The sequence below is a fragment of the Paramisgurnus dabryanus genome, chromosome 17 (assembly GCF_030506205.2).
Source record: "Paramisgurnus dabryanus chromosome 17, PD_genome_1.1, whole genome shotgun sequence".
NCBI classification, from domain to species: Eukaryota; Metazoa; Chordata; class Actinopteri; order Cypriniformes; family Cobitidae; genus Paramisgurnus; species Paramisgurnus dabryanus.
The window spans coordinates 11,864,046-11,891,314 of record NC_133353.1 but is presented as its reverse complement, the minus strand read 5'-3'; the positions used below and the strand labels follow the sequence as shown (position 1 = coordinate 11,891,314).

Below are 27,269 nucleotides of genomic sequence, written 5' to 3'. Positions count from 1 at the left end.
TAAAAGTTTTGGTGTGTCCAGCCCCTAAGGCTCACCGAAAGAAAAAGCTCATCTCCACGTCAGCACCCGATGTGTGTAATCAACGGCCGCGTTACGTCGACCAGCGTAGCGCAAGCCTAGGGTTCGGTTCGGTGGAAAAAAAATCTAGGATTCGGCCGAATCCGAACCCCGTCAAAAAGCCCAGTATTCGGCCGAATCCGAATCCTGGATTCGGTGCATCCCTAATTTAAACAGAAAGGAAATGTGTGCTGTTTCTATCTTTATTTATAATAATGCATATAAATAAAGTGAGCAAGAGCGCTCAACAATTATATCTAATCAACAGGCACTTGAAACCTAGCAAGCAGGCTGCTCAAACATCAAAATCACAAGCTAACTTACTTTAAATTTGCAAGAACGATAGACGAATACAATGACAGGCTTGAATAAACCCAAAACATTACTCCACTTACAGTTCTCATGGACACGTTTTATCAACTGGCTATCTTCCAGACATGACGGACCACGTCTTCATCTCATTTCGGCCGTGTGGCACGCGTGCACGCTCGCGGTGTGAAGCACATCCACGCTATTCTCCGAGAAGTTTTATCAACTGGCTAGTTATCATCCAGACATCGACGTTCCGGACCACGTCTTTTTCATTTCGGCCGTGTGGCGCACATGCCCGCTAACAGTAAGTAGAGTGCATTCTCCGAGATGCTCCTTTTGTGCAGCAAATATTTTTTTTTGCGGGAAACCCTGGCATGTTCAATGTGGGGGCTTCTCGCAACGTCAAGCAATGCTTAGGTTACCAAGCCATTTCGGTGGGTGGTCGAGCTGAGACGAGCCCCGGAGCACCCACGGGAAAGGCGCCTATGTGCGTGTTTATTGTAGCACTTCAAAAGGTGAAACAACAAATGAGGAACTATTTTGGGGTTATAATGTTTCAAGCCACGCTGAAGATGCATTTTGATGGTGTACTGGTAGCACAGATAGATACTTTTTGGCAACCTTGAGAGATCAAGAGAGAATGGCCTTTTCTCAATCCGAAGGCTGCAGCCTCCGGAGGTCGCATATGCAGGCTGCATATGTCATCAAGCCGGTGTATTACATTTGCAGGTCATAAGCATATTACAACAATGTATGATTAAGAAAGAAAAATAATAAATTTTTTAATTGTTAATATTCTGAAATAAGACAGTCTTGATGACGTATGCAGCTTACAAATGCGACCTCCAGAGGCTGCAGCCTTTGGGTTGAGAAATGACCAATATCTTGTCTCATTGTTATTCCTAAGCCAGCGGGTCATCACTGATATCAGTTGACTCCCCTAATACTTTATTGACAGTTAGTTGACATGGTTGCAAATTAATGAAAGTTAGTGGACATGTATTTTTAGTGAACAAAGTTATTTATAGTTAGTAGAATGTCTAAAGTGGACTATCAAAATTAAGTGTAACCAATGTTTTTTTTAGAACACTAAACACAAGATTACTACACATAAACTAATTCAATTATTTTTTGCTCTATGTACAAAATTAAGAAACATTCTGGATATATGGAACACATTTGGCCAAAATGACAACAAACACTGGACAGAGAATAAAACCATCATTCTCCCACTCCATTCTGAGTGCAGAGGCATTAATGGCACGAATGTAACTCATAAACAGACAAAGCCTGTGAACGAAGACAAGGCCTGCTGTGTCATCGCCCAGCAGAGGCAACAATGACCATGAGTCATTCGACCAATTAGCATGAAGCAGTGTTTGGCCCTGCCCTTGGTTCCAGAGCACAGAATCAGCCTTGTGTTGTGGAATGTTCATAGGTTCTAGAGTGGCCTTGTCCCTCCAGATCTATATGCAGGCCTTTACCATCATATGCAAACCAAGATGCACACAGACACACATATCTGTAATCTGCAGACAGGCCTCTTATCAGAGCTAGTTAAAAGAGGGTAACAGCAGGGTAGGGTTCTGATATCATATTCTCTCCCTTGAATTTCATTTTAGATCAGACAGATAGTTGTCAAGACAGGTCTGATCATGTTCAAGACAGGATTCTTTTTGTGCTCCTTGTGTACTTGACTAGTCAAATCACATTAGCACACAACATGGTTATAGATCTGACTTCTTATATATGTGTGTATCGCAAGGTTAGGATTACATGTTGAGCCTGTTTGTGTGTATGCTGTTTAATGTACCTTATACTCAAGCTGGCTCACACAGACACACAAACCTCAGACTGCTTTGCATGCACATATCCTTGTTTGAATCCTCGATTAGAAAACAAATCTGCCGTTCAACAAAGAGTGGAGCCCCAGATAAGGAAGATAAAACGTCACTTCATCCAGACACCTTGTTTGCACGTGGCGTGCCAAAGAAAATGCGTCCTTTCTGCAACCTAATTCACTCATATTACTTTTAACCAAAGCCCTGTGCGATCTGTGCAGAGATTCAAACAGACAAGCACATGCACCTCACACATTCACTGCGGTAAATCAGGTAATGCTGTCAGAGAGGTCGTACCACACTCCTGCCCTAAAGCTAGTTTCTGCAACTGCAAACATGCACATACGCAAACCACAGTTATTATGGTTCTTCCTTTTGAAAGTTTCTGTTTATTGATTATTTAGGCATTTTCCATTGTACATATTACATAAAAAAATATTTAAGACATTTAAGACACTTACTGGAATAGCGTTTGTAATGCTACTTCTGTGGCACAAAGGGAGTTTCTGCACGAGAGCGCCCCCTGGCTTTCGGATGTGCTGAGATTTTACCATAAGATAGTTAAAATTCATTCATTGAGAAAATGCGCATTTGCACGATTAAACGTTACAGCCCTATTTGATTCATAATAGGGTTGGTGCAGTGACAGAATTTTCCCACTGGTTAATCAGCGCATGACAAACCCGGTGATACCGGTAAATTCATTAAATCACATATGAATTTGCGTACAATGCGAGTGCAACAGCTGGTTTAATTGAGTGCTAGAGTCAATGTGCGCAGGTAATTCTCACAGAACCCGACAGACCCAAGCAGAGCAACCAGCTACTTCTCCATAAAGCGCTGCTTGAATGATGGGTTTGTTATTTTTCTTGATGAAAAACACAACAACAAAACAATCTCGCTTAAATGTATATTATGACAAAAACCGAGTAAGCACGCGGCTTCTGCCATCATCTGGTCAGTCAGCTCGTCTCGCACACTCTGATAAAAATAAATGAAATCTGACACCTGCTGGCCTGTGACGTGACGCGCGATCAGCTCCGCTGAATTCAGGCAGCAGACACATTCAGTTGTTAGTGTTTGCTCTCTCTTACGAAACTTAATGATTTAATTACAAGAAAATATCAAAACGACAGCGAAGGACGGTGTTGCGGTGGGCAAGTGATCTAACCAGTGAGAGGCTGAAGCACCGGTAATCACCTTTTTACTAGGCTTGTTGCGGCGCGTCGATCGGCGTCAAAATTCTGTCGACATCATATTTTTGCTTCGACGCTTCGCAAAACATTACATTTAAGGCCCCCAAAAAAATGAATGATCACATTCGTCTAATCTTTCGTAACGATCCGCTAGCTGCCCGTCCCATAAGCAGGCTGTCAAAAAAACGCGTCTCTGTAGGCAGCCTGGGCTCTGAGATCAGGCACTTACACCAACCACTCAAAACCAAAATAAAGTTTTCCAACCAATCTCCGAGGTAGAAAAAGCCAGTGCCAACCCTTATAACAGTCACACCATGTCAGTGATTGGAATGTCTTTAAAATGATGTAAGTGAAGTCGTACATTGCTAATACTACATGATTTCATCGTATGGCTGGAAGTGTGTATAGTAATTTTCTTGTGGGCTGAATAAAGTCTACGATTGGCATTTCTTTTTACGACAAAACCCAGCACCGTGTTTTAATTCTTGACGTGATCTTTATATAGGCTACTGTATGATTGTTAACTGGAATGGATTGCACATTGAACTTGAAAGCGCGACGCGCATATCCGATAACTAGGGCTGCACGATTTGGGTAATTTTTCCCATTGCGGTAATTGATGCTAATATTGCGATGTGCGATTGCGATTATAATTAATGGTATAATGAGTCTACTTGATGGGTTTTAAGGAAAATCCACACACATTTTAGGGATAATGGTAAAATGTGTATTTGTAAAACTAGAAATGTTTTCGTATTGCCACGTGATGTAGCAACTGCTCAGTGTCAGTAATTCTAAATCCAAAATACCGCCATACAACAGACGTAGAGTTTTTTTTTCAGCTACCAGATCACTGTCAGTCTCCTCTGCATCCATCTTCGCTCTGGTATTTCCGCGCTGCGCACACACAATTGACAATGCACGCCACACACGTGCATGCCACACGTGCACTGCCTTTTTTGTTCGTTTTTCTTTCTTTTTTTAAACATCAAACTGTTATCAGAAAGTTTGTGTTAACAAGTCCACACATTTATTTATTTAATATAATTGCAACATTTTGCTGTCATATAATCGCACAGGCTGACATTGCGATTGCAATGCGATTAATTGTGCAGCACTACCGATAACGCACGTGCACAGGCAGAGCTTAAACTACTTCATGTTCGCGTCTTTTTGGCTTCAACTGACAAATGCTCATATGTCAAAATAGCTGTCTTTGTGATTTTCATAGTAAACATGTGGTTACTGTACGTCTTAAACGAATAAACATTGTATTGCATTCGGTCTTATAATAAGCATAAACTGTCTCTGTCATAAAAGTTAATTAAATATATGAATAAAGAAAACGTTTGTATCTTCGTAAATAAAGAATAATCCACGTTTACTTTAAACATTTTTAGCCAAACATCCTTTGTGTTGAGCTCTGCTATTTTAAATAAGTTTAAGGTTTATCATGGAATGTAGATTTCCTGATCCTTTGCTTCATTAAAGGGATAGTTCACACAAAATTAAAATTCTGAAAAATTTTGTTCTAAACCTGTACTAATTTCCTTTTTCTGATGAACACAAAAGAAGATATTTTGATAAATGATGGTAAGCACACAGCTGATTGTAACTCCATAGTAGAAATAAAAACAACATGATGGAATTTAATGGATTATAACATTAATTGTGTGCTTACCATCATTTATCAAAATATCTTATTTTGTGTTTATCAAAATAAAATAAACTTATACAGGTTTAGAACATAAGGGTGAGTAAATTATGACAAAATATTCATTTTTGGGTGAATCCCTTTAACAGAAATACAGCAGAAATGTTTAAAATTCACCCTTATTATGTTTACATCTTATAATGCATTCATTCATGCTTTCTTGATACATAGTTGCACATCGTTTTCTTTCATGGACTATGGACCCCCTGAAATAGCTTTGGCCACCCCCTGGCCTGAAATCACTGATACATCTTTTAAAGTATATAATTAAGAATGTTTTAGGCATTTATTTGAGATACATTATAGGGATGTTAACCGATGACCGTTTGACCGATGGTTGACCGTATCAACGTTAACCGGTCAAAGTTGTCGGATGTCGGTTAAAAAAAGGGATCTGTAAATTAGGCTATTATAGACACTGGACTAAACCCTACTACAGTTAGTCATCTCTTTCTTTCCAATATCTTTTTGTGTGAAGTGAACAAATCCCTCACACTCAGTTTTTCATAACTGGTCTGTCTGTTTGTACTTTATAAACCAATAAAAAAAACATTTGGCGTGAGGTCACTGCGTTTGGTTTCACATGCTCACAAGGTTTGCGAAAAGTAAATGCTACAGGCTATTTTTTGATAAATTCCTTTATTCGAATAGTAAATAAAATACAGCAATAAAATAATTAAAATTAAAGTCTCTCCTGGTTGTGTTCCAAATTATTAACATTTATGTCTTTTAGGCTAACAGTAAAGTGCAGAGTAAGTTTTGTTTCTGTAAATCCTCAGCCATGATTTTTACCACTTTATTAAGTTTTGCTTTGTAGAAAGCATTTCTTTAAAGTGAATTTCGTTTTGTATAAATTGTATCTTAATTTTAATAAATGTTTCATCAACCAAATGCATGTATTTAATAAATAAAAAGCAAATATAGCAGAGTAAATAATTACCGGTCCGTGCATGAAGGCGCCGGCACGGCGTGTTCACTTGCATTGCATTGTTAATTAGAACGCACCTCATCATAAATAAATAAAACTCAGCGTTGGCCTATATGCCTCATACAAGCATTAAATATCTTTGCTGCATTTGTTCTAGAACAAACACAGTGCGAGACCTGCTTTGGCCGGTGCGTCTTTTACACATTCTGAAGGTGCCCGTTTAATCCATTGGTTTTATCGTGTTGCAGTCTATTAGGCAACATTCCGCATAAGATGGGTTTAGATTTGGAAATACATTACATCTATATTTCAGTGGTAACAGAAAAGGTGATGATGATCATCCTATGTCTTTATTATTACTACCCCAAACTAAAGCGCAGTCTCTTCTGAGCTGTCATTTTCTTAAATGAGCCGTGGCAATTTTCAAATGAGCTTCACAAACGCCTTTATTTTCAAGTTCAACGCGATCACCTAGTACCTAAACTATTTCGAAACTAAACACAGCGCCGTGTTTGCGGGACTTATGTTTCGCGCTGTAGGGTGTAAAAAGTGTTGTGAGGTCTGTGTGTGTGTGTGAGCCGGAGGCAGAGCGCAGACAGATGCGAGTTGCGAAATTGCAGGCGCGGCTCGAAATGGCTGTTATTTTAAATAGCATAGCATATTTTAAACTAATAGGCCTATCGGTTAACCGGATTCAACCGGCTGATGAGGCTCGGTGGCCGGTCAAGAAAATTTTTCGCCATCCCTAATACATTATGGTTTTTATTAATCAAGCAACAGAAACTAATCATTAGATTAATCGTCCAATTAGTCGTTAGATTATGACTAATCGGAAAACTAGTCGACAGATTAATCGTTTAATAAATAGTCGTTTACCCCAGCTCTACTTTTTACCGACTATCGCGACAAGCCTTATTCATAATAACCTTAACATACACAAAAAATACCAACATGTGTAAAATTTATATAGTACAAACAATACGTTCTCTCTTTAATATAAGGGCCTTTTTACACCTGGTCACTAGGGGTGCACGATTCAGGAAATTTCACGATTCGATCCGATTCCGATTCTTAGGCTCAAGATTCGATTCAAAATCGATTTTCGATTCAAAAACGATTCTTGATTTTAAAAAACGATTCACAGTATGTAAATTTACTTCTTCCTGTGTGACTGATTGTAGGAGATATACAATTTTAAAGAAAAGAAACACAACAAATTAAATGTAGTTTGATATTACTTTATGTCTTTATGCAAAAATAAAAACTGATATGAAGCAATTAGATGACCCCTTTTATCAAACTCTATTAAATACAATAATATAGTATATGAATGATAGACAGTGCAGGTCTATAGATTATAAATGTGACTGGTGTTATAATGGTTATTATTTCTATTAGATAGAGCAGAAGCAAGGAAAGTGCCTCTCTATTTCTCTCTTGCCAATTAAAAAAAGCTAAATCCACTCATTATTTCAGATTCAAAAGTCTACTTGCTGTCCCAGTGACAGGGGACTTTACATTACAGCTTTGCGTTTTGTAAATCTTGAGTCAGCTTGAGCTTTGCTCGTTCAGTGCAATAGATTTTGGAAAAGATATGGTTTATTAATAATGTTAGAAAAGAGCCTGTTTTTATCGCCATAGAAACCGTAGGCACGCTGAAACTGCACGCGAGCTTTAGCACGGTAGCGCTCACGGTCATTCTCCGATCGACTCGGGTTTTACTCACTAATCAGACTCGGGACCCGAAGTAATTTAACTTTGACTGACCCGGACCTGACTGACCATTTCAAATACAAACCCGGAACCATAAGGTCCGCGGGTGCTCCGTGAAGTCCTCTAATGGTAAAACTCTGCTCAAGTTCAGAAACATGAAGGATACAATGTGAAATGAGCTTGTTCGCGTCGCATCCCAATTCATTGCGAAACAGAGAGCACGTGAACGGACACCGAGCTCATCATGTCGCACACAAAATGTCATTATTAAAGAGTGTCATCATCACAGAAAAACAAAAAAGACAAAATTTGACGCCAGAAATACTTGGGCACTTGTTAATATAACTATAAGCACAGCACCCAAGTAAAGTTAATGTGTGGGAAACACTGTGACAAGAGTGTGCAGGCGTCAGACTGAATACGACGCGGCGTCATCTATGGGAATACTGAGATAAACTCATTTCAGGACAATAGTAAAACGGCATTACAAAAAAAATGTATGAATCGATTTTTGGTATTCTATGAATCGATTCAGAATCGGCAAAGCTTGAATCGCGATTCAAATGTGAATCGATTTTTTTGCACACCCCTACTGGTCACTTTATGTGTTTTCTCTTACCGGATAGCTATCTGATTTGTTCAAACTGTTCCATTCACATTTGGCCACATAAATGCGTCTTGGCAAAATGGATATGAATCTGATCTTTTACTCCTGCGCAAAATGAAAAAAAAACACTATTCATTACCTCGCCTTAAATTTATAACGACGATTATGCAACAAAAGGCAGCACTTACTGTATGTTGCACTTTTTATTGGGCAGAGGACGCGCATCTCCTTGCTCGGCATGAACTGGAGCCCACAGTACAGAGCAGCAGGAGAGTGACGGTGCGGTGATTTAAAGGTGCAGTGTGTACATTTTAGGGCCATTTAGTGGTGAGGTTGCGAATTGCAACAAACGGCTCAGTCCACTGCTCACCTCTCGCTTTTCAAACACATAGAGATGCTATGGTAGCCTCCACGGTACAAACATCTCATCATTGGAGACAATTTAGTAAAAAAGTTTGTCCGTTAAGGGCTTTTGTAGAAACATGGCGGCACAAAATGGCGACTTCCACGTAAGGGGACCCCACAGTGTATGTAGATACAAATGTCTCATTCTAAGATAATAAACACATAACGGTTTATAATGAAAAGTCTTTATTCACCCCTGATAATGTAGTTTAGTATATTATGTTGCATTTCTGTCAAGAAATCCTTCTAAAAACACTGCACCTTTAACGTACAGGTCCATGATGGGGAAAAGCTTTCACAAAACTCTCTATCAAAGTTTTATTTCTTTGTTTAATGTCATTCGAGTTGGTCTCTGTTATTAGTTCAAGAAAGCTTTTTACCCGCCGTTTTCGCTCCATAAAGCAGCAAGCGTGTCGTCTTTGTTTTGTTTGCGTCTTTGCTGGCTAACTTTCGGGTGGTGTGGTTACATTTGGGAGGAGTTAGGTGCTGACATATGTGGTTTCATCAACCAGATGTATTTACACTTATCCAGTTTCATCTGAAATGCGTCCCAGACCACCTCCTGAAGTGGTTTGAGTGATCGGATTTAGATTTGTCTCGGAGGACATTTACACCTGGTCTTTCTATGATCAGATGGCTATCCTATCAGAGAAAACGCATGACGGGACCAGGTGTTAATAGCCCCCAAGACTGACCGTATTTTCAATATATAGTATTAGGGCTAGGGATGCTCCGATCGATCGGCCGCCGATCGGTATCGGCCGATAACGGCATTAAATGACTCGATCGGTGCTCGCTAAATCTGCCGATCTCATAAAGCGATCTTTCTGTTTACTTTGTCATCAAAATGATCCTGAATGCGGCTGCAATTAAAGACATTTTTTACGTAGCGTGAGCATTTTTACAACCCGTTGCTCATGTGCGACGTGCAGGGTTGTATGTCTCTCTTTGCCTTTACAGAGATATGCGTACTTTCTATGAGGACGCGCTCCGGTCAACAGCGCGAAGCGTCTTCACATCCCCATCAAACAGCGTATACAACACATATCTATCACGGATAATTGCATCCTCATCCCAAAAGTTTATTATTTGCATGCGTTTTAAAGTTTTGAGCGTTTAAACTCTTATTTTCCTCACAGCTGCTTGTCTGCGTTCAGCCGCCGCCCACACACAGCAGCCTGTCATCAGTGCACGTGAACTGAGCGATCTCTCCCTCTCACGTCTTAAAGCTGCAGTAACCTAGTTCAACTCTCAATAAAATCACTCTCTGCTCTTGACTAAAGAACTTTTATACTTCATACGAATGCGTGTATATTTAATTAATACAGTAAAGACTGTGAAGTGTTTTATTTTCAGTACTTTTAGGAGACATAAGCCTTTTTAAAGCCATATTAAGTTTCTCTTTGCAGAATAAATATTTGTTGTGCTTATTTATTTGAGTCTCTATTAAAACAATTAGTGCTGCCGCGAATAGTCGACGTAATCGACAATGAAAATTTGTCGACGGCAATATTTTTAGTCGAGGAGTCGCATATTTATTTTTTTCCGTCTCAAACGGCCCACTGTAATTCTGTCTCCTGTCTCAAATGGCTCAATGTAATTCACCTCCACACCAGTCTGTGCGCTGTGCGCGCCCTGCTGGTTAATCTGCTACGCTATCATCTTTCTTCCCTCTCCCCCTGCTTTCACTGCTTTAATTTTGAAAAATTGGCGGTGGCAGGTGAGTCTATGGAATTATGAGTCGGAAAGCTTCTGAAGTATGAAAGTATTTTAAGCCAAGTTGTGATAAAAGAGTGGTCTGTTACACCGTGCCAAACGTCGCCGGCTTATCACGGGAGCACAACGACAATGCACGAGCATCTCAAACGAAAACACTCGGGAGTTATTGACGATACACCCACAGAGAATAGGACAACGTAAGTAACTGTTATATGATTATTAATGAAACGGCGAGCTAGTCAGTACTGTTTTATTAACTTTTTTGAGAAGTACAATGACTCTGTATTTGGATGTTAAAGGCTATCAGTGTTTGCTCGTGATTCCGCCACGGAATCAACACTGGACGCAACAAATAGATTTTTCATGATTCCCATTTACATTTTTATTTTACTATTTTAAACGGCTCAATTCATTGTTGCGAGTGTTCAGCGCGTCTCTCTCTCTCTCTCTCTCTCTCTCTCTCTCTCTCTCTCTCTCTCTCTCTCTCATGTTGCTTGCAGCGCCTCAACAGCGCGCGCCTCTCTCTTACGTGACAGTGAAAAGGTGGCAGTGTTTTTAATGTAACTTTCTTTTTTGCGTAAACGTCAACATTCACAGATGTCTCTGACAAAGACGACTGATCGAGTTAACATGACTTCAAGAAAGATTAGCAATAGTGTGAGTCTGTGTGAGAGCTTTCTCCCTCCCTATGATGCTGTATGCCGTGTTCTGTAGTCTATGTAACAACAACAGTGTATTCTCTTATATTTCTGAATTTGCACCGAATTGTCTGCGCTATATCACTCGCATTTAAAATCAAGAAATGGCTCAAAACACAACAACAATTATGAGAAGAGCAACAGCAGTAAAGCTACAATGTAAATGTATGGTGATTTTTGCATATCTAAATCAGGATTTTAGCAGCAGTTAAAGGAACAGCTGGTTGGATAAAACAAGGTGATGGGTCATGTTTAGGCACTATTTTATAGGCTACAACAGAACAGATAATATGTAAAATAGCATTCAGTTGTGTTAAAATGCAATATAAGATCAAAGAGTAGAAGTGAAACATTTCATATTTCTGTTATGCATCTACTTTGCACTGGAAGTTTTTATTATTATTTATATTGTTTACATTGTAATTTTTTATTTGGTAACATTTAAGTTATTCATATTGTTTATGACACCGGTGAGTTCAAAATAAAATGGACAATGAAATAACAAACACTTGAGTTTTTTTAAATTAGTCGTTTAGAATAGTCGACTAGTCGAAAGATTAGTCGTTAGAAAATTAGTCGTTAGTGGCAGCACTAAAAACAATAATATACCTAATTACTGCAAGTAATATAACAAAGGCAACATCCGTGGTATTATTTTATCTAGAAAAAATGTAACAGTTACAGTCATCAAAGAACTTGCATATCAGCTTTAAAAAAAAAAAATCGGTATCGGCCGATCACGAAGATTACAAATCGGTGATCGGTATCGGCTGCAAAAATCCTGATCGGAGCATCCCTAATTAGGGCTGTGCAAAAAATCGACTGCGATTATCATGCGCGTGTCATCAGTAAAGCCGGTTCGGTGATTAGTATTAAATCGCCATCAGCTGCTTTCAGATGGAGCGGCATTTATTGCACAGACCCGTAGTTCACCGAGAAGCTAGGCAAAATCGGTTCATAATCAAGGAAAATCGATTCCGATTATCTATGCGATTTTGCCTAGCTTCTCGGTGAACTACGGGTCTGTGTAATAAATGCCGCTCCATCTGAAAGCAGCTGATGGCGATTTACTTCTAATCACGGAACCGGCTTTACTGATGACACGCGCATGATAATCGCAGTCGATTTTTTGAACAGCCCTATATAGTATAAAGTACCGGTAAATATATTACTATAAACATTATAAATTCCACCAGAAAAACAATTAACTACAATGAATTAGGGTAAAAACCTTGAAGAATACTCATTTCACAACAGGACAGCACTGTGTATTCACAAAGTTAATTGAAAAGTATGTAAAGCATTTTATATCTTCAAAATAACATGACTTTTCATAGGCAATACAACAAGCCTGCAAACTGAAGCTAAATATCTGTCAACCAACCTCATCATCATGCCTGTATACAAACACATAAACAAACAGATGTCTTCAAACACAACATGGACCTTCTGTCACACAACACTGCAAACACAATGACCTTCTCTAATGTTTTAATACATTTAAGGACAGGTGTACAGTGGTTTCTCTATTCGGTCTCTCAGATTTTGGTGGTGGGCACAATTTTATTTAATGGACATGAGTAAAAGACTATGATTTCAATTTTCAACACAACGTCTGTCTAATGTCATAACTTTCTAGCAGTTGCTTGCTTACTGTATTGCAAGAGTGTGCTCTTGACCAAAGGTATGGTGATGTTCAGGGATCAGACCCTTTGGGGGTTAGGTTAGGGTTAACCGTATAGTTACCAGACCAAATCTGTTCTTTACCACCCTATCTTCCTATGATCTGACTGCCATACGGACTCCAGACATCGTCACTTTCACAAGGCTTTACATGAGCAGCTCTTCATGTGAACCTCAGGTGTTTTAAGGTTTTATCTAGAGTTCTGGACGTATAGATAATTACAAATCATTATATGAATATCAACACACAAGATATTACAACTCTCTATGGGCTCGATTTAGGTGAAAGTCGCCGTATGCTCCGATATTTTCAATTATTATGTGGAGCAACAATCACAGCTGTAATATTACTGTGATTTTCGCAATCTGAATCTATAACGATCAATATGTCTTATAATCTCGTGCTTATACAGATCTAATATTGAATTCGTAGCATTAATGTTGTGTGTCATGGATGAACTAATACCAGCGTCTGTCAAGGAACACCGCGGAAAAGCCCAACCTCGCCCCGTCTCCGTATAATCCTGCCTTTAATCCACTGCAGGATCCGCGTTTAACCTTTAATCAACTCTCTGTTCATAAAACCACCACGCCATAAACTGATTTATTATAAAATACATTTATATTATTACTCACTTGGTTTAATATCGCTGAAGTGGTTCGGTTCAGCCCATCTCGTGTTCGTTCCCCCGTTCACAAACTTCACGAGTGTTTTTCCTGCAGAACCGGAAGTGGCTGTACACGTCACTGCGTCAGGTTTAATACACGCGCCTGTTTGCGCTCCCTAAAATCTCCATTGCGCGTTCCATTAAATCTGTAATTTCATCCCTTATTGTGGTGTGACAATAGAAAATGTATATTTTTATTGTTGCTTTATGAAAGTTTAAAGGCTTGATTCGTATTTTATAGACTATGCTTCCATTTCTATTTATTAAATCTATTTATTTCACTTTTTGTTTCTCTTATTCTATTATGGTGCAATACATATTTGAGTTATGAATGTTTTCCATGTTTGTGTTTGTTTTATATTTTATTATTTAAGAAAAAAATTATTTATTCTCTTGCGTTTCTCTTTTTTTCTGTGCATGTTGATTTTATTGTATTTTTATCGAGCCCAGATCTTTAATTGTTTGGAAAAGCGTTAGAAATCACCAGTTTAACACCAGTTTACTTACTCAGAGAGTTCATGCAGTTTTAAAGGGATAGTTTGAAACCAAACCGTTCGTGGACCCCATTCACTTCCATAGTAGGAAAATAGATTACTATGGAAGTAAATGGCATCCACAACGGGTTGGTTACAAACATTTCTCAAAATATCTTCATTTGTATTCCTCAGAACAAAGAAATGTGTACAGGTTTGTAACAACATGAGGGTGAGTAAATGACAGAATTTTCATTTTTGGTGAACTATCCCTTTAAAGATGAAGGCATGCTGTCCATGTCGGCATCTGAATAGCCCAGTTTGTGTGAATTTGCAGTTTGATTAGATGCATGGAATTTGGCATAAACAAAAATGATACAGTAGAAAGTGTGTTCTCTCTATTTATTATTATTATTATAATTTTTAAGTTGATTAGATTATTAACCTTAGTATATTCATCATTGTGAGTTGCAGGTCTTCCCTGCTGTATCCTATGCGACCACCAGAAACATTATGTGATCTGTCTTCTTTACTTCTAGGAGTAGATAAATGACTATGTTTCAGATATTGCAACACGAGTATGTCAGATATAGACTTTTTTTTAGAGTTCTTTGTTAACTTCTAGGGTCATCAACAGTCTACTGCTAGTAACAGTAGAATAAAACGATACCCCCTTGTGGTTGCTGTTAGTAAAGTTTGCAGTAATTGTGAAAGATTTTTCAGTTTATCATCCCTAATAATAATCATCACATTGATTTAGTCCACAACACAGAAATAGTCTAGTGAAAGATAATATGGAAAACAATCGGCAGAAATACTTTCTTTCCAAAACCAAATCACCCTTTTAACATTAACACAGGTGGCAAATAATTTTATAACATAACAGTTGTTGTGCAACTGGCACAAGTGAGCAGCATTAAATCATTAAACAGAACATAAATAAACATAAATGCCATTGCAGTACCTGTTCATAAGTCTAGTTAGTTGTCAAGTCTATTGTTCAAGTTTATTGTTTTGTAGTCTTAGTCCTGTTCCAGTCCTAGTTTAGTGTAAGTCTAGTTTATATCTGTCTTAGTCTTTGCCTTGTTTTACCCCCTCATGGGTCTTTGTTTTGTTGTTTTTTTGTTATAAATAAAGTGTGTTCATCTGATCCTGCATCTGGGTTCTCACTCTCTCCTACCTAGAGATTCATGACAGATTAATAAACTTTGCCATGGCAGCATGTCTTGAGCAGGACATAACAGATTGGTAAGGATTAGCAAAACATGAAATCCATGTCTGCATTTGTGATTGTGGAATGTGTTTGAATCATGGTTTAGTAATTTTTTTTTAATTATGAAAACATAGACCACTACAGGCTGTATGTGAGAAGCGAGTGAAATTGTGATAATGTCTGTCGTGTCCACATCAACCATCCCAGGAAGTAAACTGTTGCCTACAATCTGTGTGTTTGTTGTAGTTCAAGAAAAAAGATTTACTTTGAAAATGAAACTTGCGTCATCGTTTACTTTGGGATTTTTACTTTTTGCATTTCATTAACATCTAATACTCACTTACACACCAAAGGAAATGTAAAATTGTGAATCTGAAAATTGATGCTCTTTAAAGGAACAGTATGTAAGAAATTTATACAATTAATTATATAATGGCCCTGATATGTCACTAGACATTAAGAAATCATTTTCATTTCAAATACTTATATCACTGACAACAGCCAGGATATTGTCATTTAAACATTGGAGTTGCAGCCCTCAACTGATGTTTATGTTGTCATTTTCGGTATTGGCCACCAGTTGTGTGATTGCAGTACCAGTTTTAGCCACAAGTTTTGTGATTGCAATACCAGTTTTGGCCACAATCCTACATACTGTTCCTTTAAATCTTATGGTACATTCACACTAGAGGCGGAAGAAGCGGCAAGCACGAGTGATTTACCATATCTGTCAACCCTCCCGTTTTGCCGGGATTCTCTCGTGTTGTATTCTACTATTCCTTCCCGCCATCACCCCGTTTAAATAATTTCCTATATTAATCCCATATTTTTAGTGTATATATAAAAAAATCCCTTGGCTGTACAGTATATGATGTTTTGCTACATTCACCTACGGTAAAGCAGGTGGCAGTATCTGTAACATCACTCAAACTACACCCTCCAATGAAACGAGAAGAAGGAAAGTTTTCCGAGGATGACGAGCCATGCGCAAAGCTACAACGTACATTATGGTGCACGTCTGCCCGCCAGCGTACACAACGTCTGCGACCTATATGTATAACAAGTCACCTGCAGATGCAAGAGAGCCATACAAGCAACGATACAAGATATGCACTGCAAAAGATGATTTTCTTACTTAGTATTTTTGTCTTGTTTTTAGTACAAATATCAAAAAATCAAGATGCATTTTCTTGATGAGTAAAATAATCTAAGAAAATAAGTCTAGTTTTTAAACAAAAAATATCAAATTTAAATTTAATTCGAATTGAGTTAAAAAATGTAAACTTTGGCAGATTTTCGCACCATGTTAACCAATCGGGAGCTTGTGACGTGATTACAGGAAGCTAGCGGAGGCAGAAAAACAAAAAAACAATGGAGGACAATCATCATCGCTGTACGAGACATCTTTGTACTTTTCCAGGAATTAAAAGGATCTTGTTTGAAAGAAAAAGAGTGAGGAGGTTGAACAATCTGGTAAGTTTACTAAATTTGAGCTATTTAAGCCCCTTCCATGACGCGAATTTACACTTGAATGTCTTGAATGAATAGAATTTCATATGCGAATGAAGCGAGTAAACTCAAAATGTTCAAGCATCCAAATACGCACAAATAGCGCATTTTTGCTGCCTCTTCCGCGTCTGGTGTGACCGCACAGTTAAAGCACCACTATGTAAGACTGGCTTATGGCTCTCCCTTGTGGATGAAAAGCGCAATTGTTTGTTATCAGTTTTGTAAATGCTGTTGTTGTATAGCGTCTGTGGACAGGGCAACGCACGTGAATTTGTTGACAGAACCGGTGAATGCAGAAAGTAATTTGGAAACCATTTCAAAGTGTGGTTGTAGCTGGAAGCTAAAAAGTTGTAGCAGCAGTAGAATTGGTCCAGTTAAGGGTTGTTCTACCATTGAAATAATTTTAGAGACATTGTTTTAAGTTCGAAAAAATACAAGATGTTGCTTTAAGTACATGGACAATAAAATATAAATTCTCGTTTACACAATCGGCACACTATAAAAAAGCCAGCAAAGATTTTTTTTACAGTGCATCGACCATATAATAGTTTAGCCATTTAAGCATAGCTTTAGCGTTGTTTAAAATAAAAATGATATAAACTGCCACAACAATAAGAGCCACTAAAAACAAAAACAACTTTTCACTCAATTCACAATTATAATTTAATGCATGTCTAATAAAAACAAAATAATTATATTCTTAATATCTAGAAATCATTTACACCAAACTCTGTTTCTGAGATCAATAACTTTTACTTGTTAACAATGGGATTGTTCTGCATAATCTTGCAGCCATTATCTGTGTGAACCTGCCAAGAAGGTCACAGTTTGCACTTTTGTTTGAGGACTTCCCTTTGATTTGGATCAGTGGCCCTAAAGATCTTCCTTTGAGATAATATGTCCTTCTTGAACTAAACAGGCATTTGAAATGAACCAATATGCAGTTTGACAGTTTTGGCTAATAATAATATAAATAAGGCCTCCTGAAAAATACTACTACTACTTGAGTAGATTTTTAAACCAGTAATTTTACTTTTACTTAAGTAAAATATTATTAAAGTAACTTTACTTTTACTTGAGTGCAATATTTAGGGCTCGAGCACCGAGGAGCAGGCCAGAATGGCCTGCACCGAAAGGTGCGAAGCCCTATTGTTTTTGCTCGAATTTATTATTTTTTTTTTTTTTTTTTTTATTTTTTTTTTTTTTATTTTTTTTAACACTTTTGGACTTTTTGGGAGCCTTAACATACTCGAAAACTCTTGAAATTTGGCACAGACGTCAGAGTCGCTTGTCATCGCAGAAATCCAAAGGCTGGAACACGGGCGTGGCACGGGGGCTCTATAGCGCCCCCTGTAATGCAAGAAAAAACATTGATGCACAGATCGGGCAAAAATGTACGCACATGTACGGGAGTTGGTACGCTTATAGATCTCATCGACCCGAACAACTTTCGCCCTCTAACATTTAAGCTCCGCCCAACAGGAAGTCGGCTATTTTGGACTGTTTAAAAAATGCATGCATTGAACTTTTAAATACTCCTCCTAGGGGATTCGTGCGAATGACACCAAACGTGGTGATCATGATGTCGAGACATTGTACTTGCTAAATTGCGAAGGGATTTTTGATATCTCGAACGGTTCTGCCATGGCGAGGCGACAAAGTTGTGGCGAAATCAGTGAAACAGGAAGTGTTTAATATCTAAGGCAAAAAATATCTTATTGTGATGCCATGCGGGTAGTTTGTTCGTCTGAAGATTCTGATCGCATCGATGTGCCTATTGTGACTCCCGGGTATAGCGCCACCACCAGGCGCCAGAAAGTATGTCAGTCATGAACTTTTAAATACTTCTCCTAGGGAATTCATACGATTGACACCAAACGTGGTGAACATGATGCTGAGACATTGGACTTGCTAAATTGCGAAGGGATTTTTGATATCTCAAACGGTGTTGCCATGGCGAGGCGACAAATTAATGGCGAATTCAATGAAACAGGAAGTGTCTAATATCTAAAGCAAAAAATGTCTTATTGGGATGAAAAGCAGTGTGTATGTTCGGCCAAGGATTCCGATCGCATTGATGTGCCTATTTTGAGTCTCGGGTATAGCGCCACCAACAGGCACCAGGAAGTGTGGCAGTCACAAAAGGTGGATTTCTTGACAGTTGCATGTGGTGAACTTTTAAATACTCCTCCTAGGATTTTCATGCAATTGACACCAAAAGTGGTCAACATGATGCTGAGACATTGTAGATGATAAATTGCGAAGGGATTTTTGATATCTCTAACGCTGTTCCCATGGCAACACGTCAAACTTTACTTTCATTTTCAGGCATATTTAAGCTCTTGGCGTGCACTTTGGGTGCCTTAACATGCTCGAAAACAACGGAAATTTGGCACAGATGTCAAAGTCACGTGCCACTAGGCTCATGCAAAGGCTGGAATATGGGCGTGGCAAGGGAGCTCTGTAGCGCCCCCTGTAATGCAAAAAAAAACATTGATGCACCGATCGGGCAAAAATGTGCGCACATGTACGAGAGTTGGTACGCATATAGATCTCATCGACCCGAACAACTTTCGCCCTCTAACATTTAAGCTCCGCCCAACAGGAAGTCGGCTATTTTGGTTTGTTTAAAAAATGCATGCATTGAACTTTTAAATACTCCTCCTAGTGGATTCATGGGATTGACACCAAACGTGGTGATCATGATGCCGAGACATTGTACTTGCTAAATTGCGAAGGGATTTTTGATATCTCGAACGGTTCTGCCATGGCGAGATGACGAATTTATGGCGAATTCAGAGAAACAGGAAGTGTCTAATATCTAAGGCAAAAAATGTCTTATTGTGATGACACGCGGTGTGTTTGTTCGTCTGAGGATTACGATCGCAATGATGTGCCTATTGTGACTCCCGGGTATAGCGCCACCACCAGGCGCCAGGAAGTGCGTCAGTCACAAAGCTGGATTTTTTTTGACAGTTCTATGCTATGTTCTTTTAAATACTCCTTCTAGAAAAATCATGCAATTGACACCAAAAGTGGTCAACATGAAGCCGAGAGATTGCAGATGATAAATTGCGAAGGGATTTTTGATATCTCAAACGCTGTTCCCATGGCAACGCATCAAACTTTACTTTCATTTTAAAGGCATATTTAAGCCTTTTAGTTGACGCCGATGTTCTTTTAAATACTCCTTCTAGAATATTCATGCGATTGACTCCAGAAGTGGTCTACATGATGCCGAGACATTGTAGATGATAAATTGCGAAGGGATTTTTGATATGTCAAACGCTGTTCCCATGGCAACGTGTCAAACTTTACTTTCATTTTAAAGGCTTATTTAAGCCTTTAAGTTCACACCGATGTTCTTTTAAATACCCTTCTAGAATATTCATGAGATTGACACCAGAAGTGGTCAACATGATGCCGAGACATAGTAGATGATAAATTGCGAAGGGATTTTTGATATCTCGAACGCTGTTCCCATGGCAACGCCCAAAACTTTACTTTCATTTTAAAGGCTTATTTAAGCCTTTCAGTTGACGCCGATGTTCTTTTAAATACTCCTTCTAGAATAATTATGCGATTGATGCCAGAAGTGGTCAACATGATGCCGAGACATAGTAGATGATAAATTGCGAAGGGATTTTTGATATCTCGAACGCTGTTCCCATGGCAACGTGTCAAACTTTACTTTCATTTTAAAGGCTTATTTAAGCCTTTAAGTTCACACCGATGTTCTTTTAAATACTCCTTCTAGAATATTCATGAGATTGACACCAGAAGTGGTCAACATGATGCCGAGACATAGTAGATGATAAATTGCGAAGGCATTTTTGATATCTCGAACGCAGTTCCCATGGCAACGCCCCAAACTTTACATTTATTTCAGGCATATTTAGGACTCTTGGCGTGCTTAGATTAACCTAAAAGTCGGCACACACATCAGAGTTGTCGGCTGTTAAGTGTGCACAAACAGGTCACACATAGGCGTGTCTCTTAAGTGGCTCACTAGCGCCCCCGTTTGTCTAACATGTGGGGTTTCTTTTACCTACAGTCCCCAAATGGGTCAGTAACAACATTAAATAGCCCAATGATATTACCCACTTGATGCCCTTGCCCACCGTGCATCGTTTTCTCGGACGCACCGTGTAGCGGTAAAAAAACGTGCGAGGGCCCGCCATTGCTGCTTGCAGCTATATTATTAACCTTAAAGTTGGCACACACATCAGAGTTGTCGGCTGTTAAGTGTGCACAAAAAGGTCAGACATAGGCGTGTCTCTTAAGTGGCTCACTAGTGCCCCCGTTTGTCTAAAATGTGGGGTTTCTTTTACCTACAGTCCCCAAATGGGTCAGTAACAACATTAAATAGCCCACTGATATTTACCCACTTGATGCCCTTGCCCACCGTGCATCGTTTTCTCGGACGCACCGTGTAGCGGTAAAAAATCGTGCGAGGGCCCGCCATTGCTGCTTGCAGCTATATTTATTTTTATTTTTATTTTTTTTTTTATTTTTTTTAACACTTTTGGACTTTTTGGGGGCCTTAACATACTCGAAAACTCTTGAAAATTGGCACAGACGTCAGAGTCGTCCGTCATCGCAGAAATCCAAAGGCTGGAACACGGGCGTGGCACGGGGGCTCTATAGCGCCCCCTGTAATGCAAAAAAAAACATTGATGCACAGATCGGGCAAAAATTTACGCACATGTACGAGAGTTGGTACGCATATAGATCTCATCGACCCGAACAACTTTCGCCCTCTAACATTTAAGCTCCGCCCAACAGGAAGTCGGCTATTTTGGATTGTTTAAAAAATGCATTCGTTGAACTTTTAAATACTCCTCCTAGTGGATTCATGGGATTGACACCAAACGTGGTGATCATGATGTCGAGACATTGTACTTGCTAAATTGCGAAGGGATTTTTGATATCTCGAACGGTTCTGCCATGGCGAGGCGACAAATTTATGGCGAATTTAGAGAAACAGGAAGTGTCTAATTTCTAAGGCAAAAAATATCTTATTGTGATGCCATGCAGGGTGTTTGTTCGTCTGAAGATTCCGATCGCATCGATGTGCCTTTTGTGACTCCCGGGTATAGCGCCACCACCAGGCGCCAGGAAGTGTATCAGTCACAAAGCTGGATTTTTTTTGACAATTCCATGCTATGTTCTTTTAAATACTCCTTCTAGAAAAATCATGCAATTGACACCAAAAGTGGTGAACATGAAGCCGAGAGATTGTAGATGATAAATTGCGAAGGGATTTTTGATATCTCAAACGCTGTTCCCATGGCAACGCGTCAAACTTTACTTTCATTTTAAAGGCATATTTAAGCTTTTTAGTTGACGCCGATGTTCCTTTAATATACTCCTTCTAGGATATTCATGCGATTAACACCAGAAGTGGTCAACATGATGCCGAGACATTGTAGATGATAAATTGCGAAGGGATTTTTGATATCTCGAACGCTATTCCCATGGCAACGTGTCAAACTTTACTTTCATTTTAAAGGCATATTTAAGCCGTACAGTTGCATGCAGTGAACTTTTATATACTCCTTCTAGAATATTCATGCGATTGACACCAAAAGTGGTCAACATGAAGCCGAGATATTGTAGATGATAAATTGCGAAGGGATTCTTGATATTTCAAACGCTGTTCCCATGACAACCTGTCAAACTTTACTTTCATTTTTAAGGCATATTTAAACCTTACAGCTGCATGCGGTAAATTTTTAAATACTCCTCCTGAGGAAATAATGTGATTGACTCCAGAAGTTGTCAACATAATGCTGAGACATTGTAGTTGATAAATTGCGAAGGGATTTTTGATATCTCAAACGCTGTTCCCATGGCAACGCGTCAGATTTTACTTTCATTTTAAAGGCATATTTAAGCCTTTCAGTTGACGCCGATGTTCCTTTAAATACTCCTTCTAGGATATTCATGCGATTGACACCAAAAGCGGTCAACATGATGCCGAGACATAGTAGATGATAAATTGCGAAGGGATTTTTGATATCTCGAACGCTGTTCCCATGGCAACGCCCCAAACTTTACATTTATTTCAGGCATATTTAGGACTCTTGGCGTGCTTAGGTTAACCTAAAAGTCGGCACAAACATCAGAGTTGTCGGCTGTTCAGAGTGGACAAATAGGTCAGACAAAGGCGTGTCTCTTTAGTGGCTCACTAGCGCCCCCGTTTGTCTAAAATGTGGGGTTTCTTTTACCTACAGTCCCCAAATGGCTCAGTAACAACATTAAATAGCCCACTGATATTTACCCACTTGATGCCCTTGCCCACCGTGCATTGTTTTCTCGGACGCACCGTGTAGCGGTAAAAAAACGTGCGAGGGCCCGCCATTGCTGCTTGCAGCTATATTTTTTATTATGATGGTTTCATATTTTCAATTTAATCCTCAAAAAAGTTGTTTGGAGTTACCAGGCCTGCTGTTAATGAACAGTTGTAGAACTGTGATTCTGCATCTTTTAAGGACTTTGCATAAGACTTCTGATATTATCAAGAGTCTCGCATCCTTGAGAGGCCGCTCAAGGACGGGCCCAGCTCTCATTAGTTCATATACACCATCTCATATAAATACTGTACAAATGTAGTGGGTTGGTATGATGGGTGACGTCATTATAGACCTTTCTATGTAAGTTCCGCCTGCATATGATAAAAGCAATTGTGTGCACCTGGCTGTTTGGCGTGCTGCTACAAACAACCGCTTCTTACAACTGTTCTTCTGTGGGGTGACTAATATCGTGTATGCCACCGATTTGTCCTGGATGTCGTGCATTGTGTGTGTCTGGGTAGGTTTTTATCTCTTATGTATATGACATGTGTTAATGTAATGTAATGCGCGTTTGTTTACGTGCAGATATAGACTCTGTAAAGCAGCAGCGCGTTGGTGATACGGTGCTGTTGGGCTAAAAGCACTGTATCGTGCATTTTCTTTCTACTAACCTATTGCATGCGAGGCTTGGACGATGTTTTAGGTAGGTGGCATGCATGATGTTAAGTGTGTTTGGATGAGCTGGCGAGTGACCCAATAAGAGCCTGTAAGAATTTACTCCGCTATTCAGTTGATGTGTGTAATATGATACTTTTGTTAATAGCGAGAGCGGAGGAAATAACGAAGGTGACAACAAGACGCTGTAAGCTTCGGCAAAATACTGTTACGACGCTACCTTTCCAATGTAATGGATGGGAACTAAGGTAATTTAATGCTGCCATGTTTTTATAATTATTTTTGTATGGAAGTGTTTATATAATAAAAATATATTTTAAATGCAGTGTATTAATAACTTGAAAATGTGTAACTGTGAGTAACTTGTTCATTAGTATTAATCATGTGGAATTGTGTGACAAAGTAACTTGTGTATCAATATTAATCATGTGAAATTGTGTTTGACAGAGCTAATTCACTTGCCAGCTTGTAACGAAATGACCACTGTTTTTCCCAGTATTAAACTGTTTGGATTGATTGTATTTCTTTTCTTTTACTTTGTATTTTGATGTGATTGTAGTTTTGGTTGTTTCTTTCTTTGTTTTTTTTCTCTGCCTGGTTAACGGGCCAGCGTATTATATCACTCCGGCCTCTAGAGGGTGGTGTGTGTGTGTAGTGATAAATACCTGCGTGTATTTACTTGTGAGCACTGAGAGTGGGTTGCATTTCTGATAGATGTGATTTATAATAACACTGCTGAGAGTGACTAAATTGTATTCAGAGACTTGCCATCAATAACTAGGCCCGTTATTCCGGTTGCAGCCATTTTGAGTGTTTTGTGTAATGTTTGTTTAAGTCTTTGTTCTGTTGATTTATTGTCAAACACTTCTATTGTGAACAGTGTATTTGCGGTTTTAAATTTTTCTAATAAAAGAAACCGTGTATTGTTATACTGTGTAATTGTTCATTAAATTGAACCCCTGACGCAGGCATAGTGCCCTTTTGAATATCTGGACGAAAAGTCTATTGGGTAACATTTGGCGTAGTCGACAACGGATTTAGTGGTGTGGTACACGGTTCCTTTTTTTTTTTTAAGTTCTGGGAAAAACAGTGGTTGAAGATCTGGATTATCATCAGGTGTCTGGAGCAGGCTGATGGTGTCTTCTGCTGTGAGCTGGGAATTACTTCTTCCTGGAGTTCTGGATTCTTCCTTTGAGTAGAGATATTGATATATACATTTTGTTTTGTGTTTTTTGTTTGGGTTTTGCTTTTTGTTGTGTTTTTTTTTTCTTTATTTAAATATGGCTGAGGAAATGGCATCACAACTACAGACGTTAACTGAATTGGTAAAGCAGTTGCAGGTAGAAAATGCTAGGCTTAGGGAGAAAACTACTCGAAGGGTGGTGGCTGTCCCAGCTGATGATCCACTGGAGGGTCCTGCATCTGGGCTTACTCCTGAGACTAATTCTTTACCAACTTCTGTGTCTAGGCCTTCCCTTCCATTGGTTGCTGAACGATATGTGTATGTGCCAAGAGAGCGGAAGTGTCATCGTTTCTCAGGAAAGGCATCACAAGATCCTTTGGGGGTAGAGGACTGGATAGATGAGGTGCGTAATTCTCTGACCTTACGTCACATGTCAGATCTCGAACAAACTTTTTTTGTGTTTGATTTGTTGGATGGGGAGGCTAAGGCAGAGATTAAGTTTAGGGCTCCCACAGAAAGGGATACTTCAGAAAAGATTTTTTCCATTTTATTGGAAACATATGGGTCTTTCAAGTCTTATGTAGGTTTACAAACTCAGTTTTTTCAACGAAAACAGATGGAGGGGAATCACTGAGGGAGTATTCTCATGCATTAATGTCCCTTATTGAAGCGATTAAAAGGAGAGACTCAAAATGTTTTGCAAACCCAGATTCTGTTCTTAGAGATCAGTTTATTGAACACGTGAGGGATAGCATGTTGAGAAGAGAATTAAAACGGCGGGTACGTATGGACCCATCTCTTACATTTTTAGATGTGCGTACCGAAGCTATTCAGTGGATTGAGGAAGGGGAATGTACTGTAAGTCAAAGACCTCGTGCTTATTCATATAGTAATCAGGGAAATGTTGGGGAGGTGCATACTAATGTTGCATCAGTACAGTCTGTTCATGAATTAACAGAATTAAAGGAGTGTCTTCGTAAACAGCAAACCCAATTGGATACTATTATGAAACAGTTAGAAACTTCAGTGCTCCCAAAGAGGGTTGATGTTCGCACACGTAGTACTAAGTTTCCCTACCAACCAGATGGTAAACCCATTTGCATTCGCTGTAATAAGCCGGGCCACATTGCTAGGTTTTGTAATGTTACTTCAGCCTCATCTCAGAATGGGAGGGAAGGGCCAAGAAACTGGAGTCAGGCTACTTCAGTAGCTAGGTCTGCAGTTGACCAATCGGAAAACTAGAACCCTCCGTTGCTAGTGCCCAGGCATCGGATGGGGGGTCTTTGGGCAGCGAAGGATGTAATGGTAACAAGCTTATAGGGAATTGTCCAGTTGTAGAAATGATAGTGGGGGGGATACCAGTGGCTTGTTTACTAGACACCGGTTCGATGGTGACCACCATTACTGAACAATTTTTTGTTAAACATCTTCAGCCAATTTTGGGAAAAGAATTACAGTCTTGTAACTGGTTAAAGCTAAAGGCAGCCAACGGCCTTGCTATTCCATACTTGGGTTATTTAGAAGTGGATGTCCAAGTTCTTGGTAGGTCACTTCCTGGTATGGGAATTTTAATAGTGAAAAGTGCAGATGGGTTACAGGTGCAGGGGCAAATGGGAAAGGTTCCAGGCTTACTGGGGATGAATATAATTAACCAGTGCTATCAAGAACTGTTTATACAACATGGAAACTCCTTGTTTCAGGCCCCTAGTGTAAAAGCATCAGGCAAAGAATGGAAGGCTGTACTGGCGGAGTGTAGACAGCTGGACCGTGTTCATGAGGATGGGCTGATTGGTCGAGTTCGAGTTCGTCCGGGACCAGCTGTGTTAGTTCCAGCGGGTACTTTGAAATTTGTTCCAGCCATTTGTCGTACTGATTTGGGGCCGGCGTTCGCTTCAGGGTTGCTAGAGCCGTTACCTCTAGAAAACTGCCAATTGCCTTGTGATTTACTTATATCTTCTGCCTTTTTGCCAGTAAACCGTGGGAGACTGGACGTGCCAGTCGTAAATGTGGGGACCCAAGATAGGTGGATCCAGCCTAAGGCTGTTCTTGGTGAATTTCATTTGGTTTCGCTACAGCCAACAACACATGTAGAATTTAATACGCACGTATCAACAGAAGAACAAGTAGCTGTAGTTCAAAAAGTGGCAGTAGAAGAATTCCTGCCAGTGGATTTTTCTCAGTTAGCGTGGCCAAATTTAGTGGTTCAGGAAGAAGCAGAAGCCCGTAGCCTTTTAGAAAGGTACAGTGATGTTTTCAGCCGTGGGGAGGGGGATTTGGGTTGTACCCCATTGGTAGAACATACGATACCTTTATTGGATCAGGCTCCAGTACGACAACGTTATCGTAGGTTACCGCCATCTCAGTATGACCAGGTAAAGA

General features: G+C 39.4%; 1 protein-coding gene across 2 annotated transcripts in view; it reads right to left on the bottom strand.

The window, feature by feature from the left end:
* Positions 1-13,617, bottom strand: part of plekha1a (pleckstrin homology domain containing, family A (phosphoinositide binding specific) member 1a) — a 35,377-nt gene extending 21,760 nt beyond the window's left edge. For both annotated transcript variants that reach the window (XM_073812296.1, XM_073812295.1), the window contains exon 1: positions 13,510-13,617. The gene's annotated coding sequence lies outside the window, so the exon portion shown is untranslated. The remainder of the gene's footprint in view (positions 1-13,509) is intronic.
* Between the last annotated feature and the right edge of the window lie 13,652 nt (positions 13,618-27,269).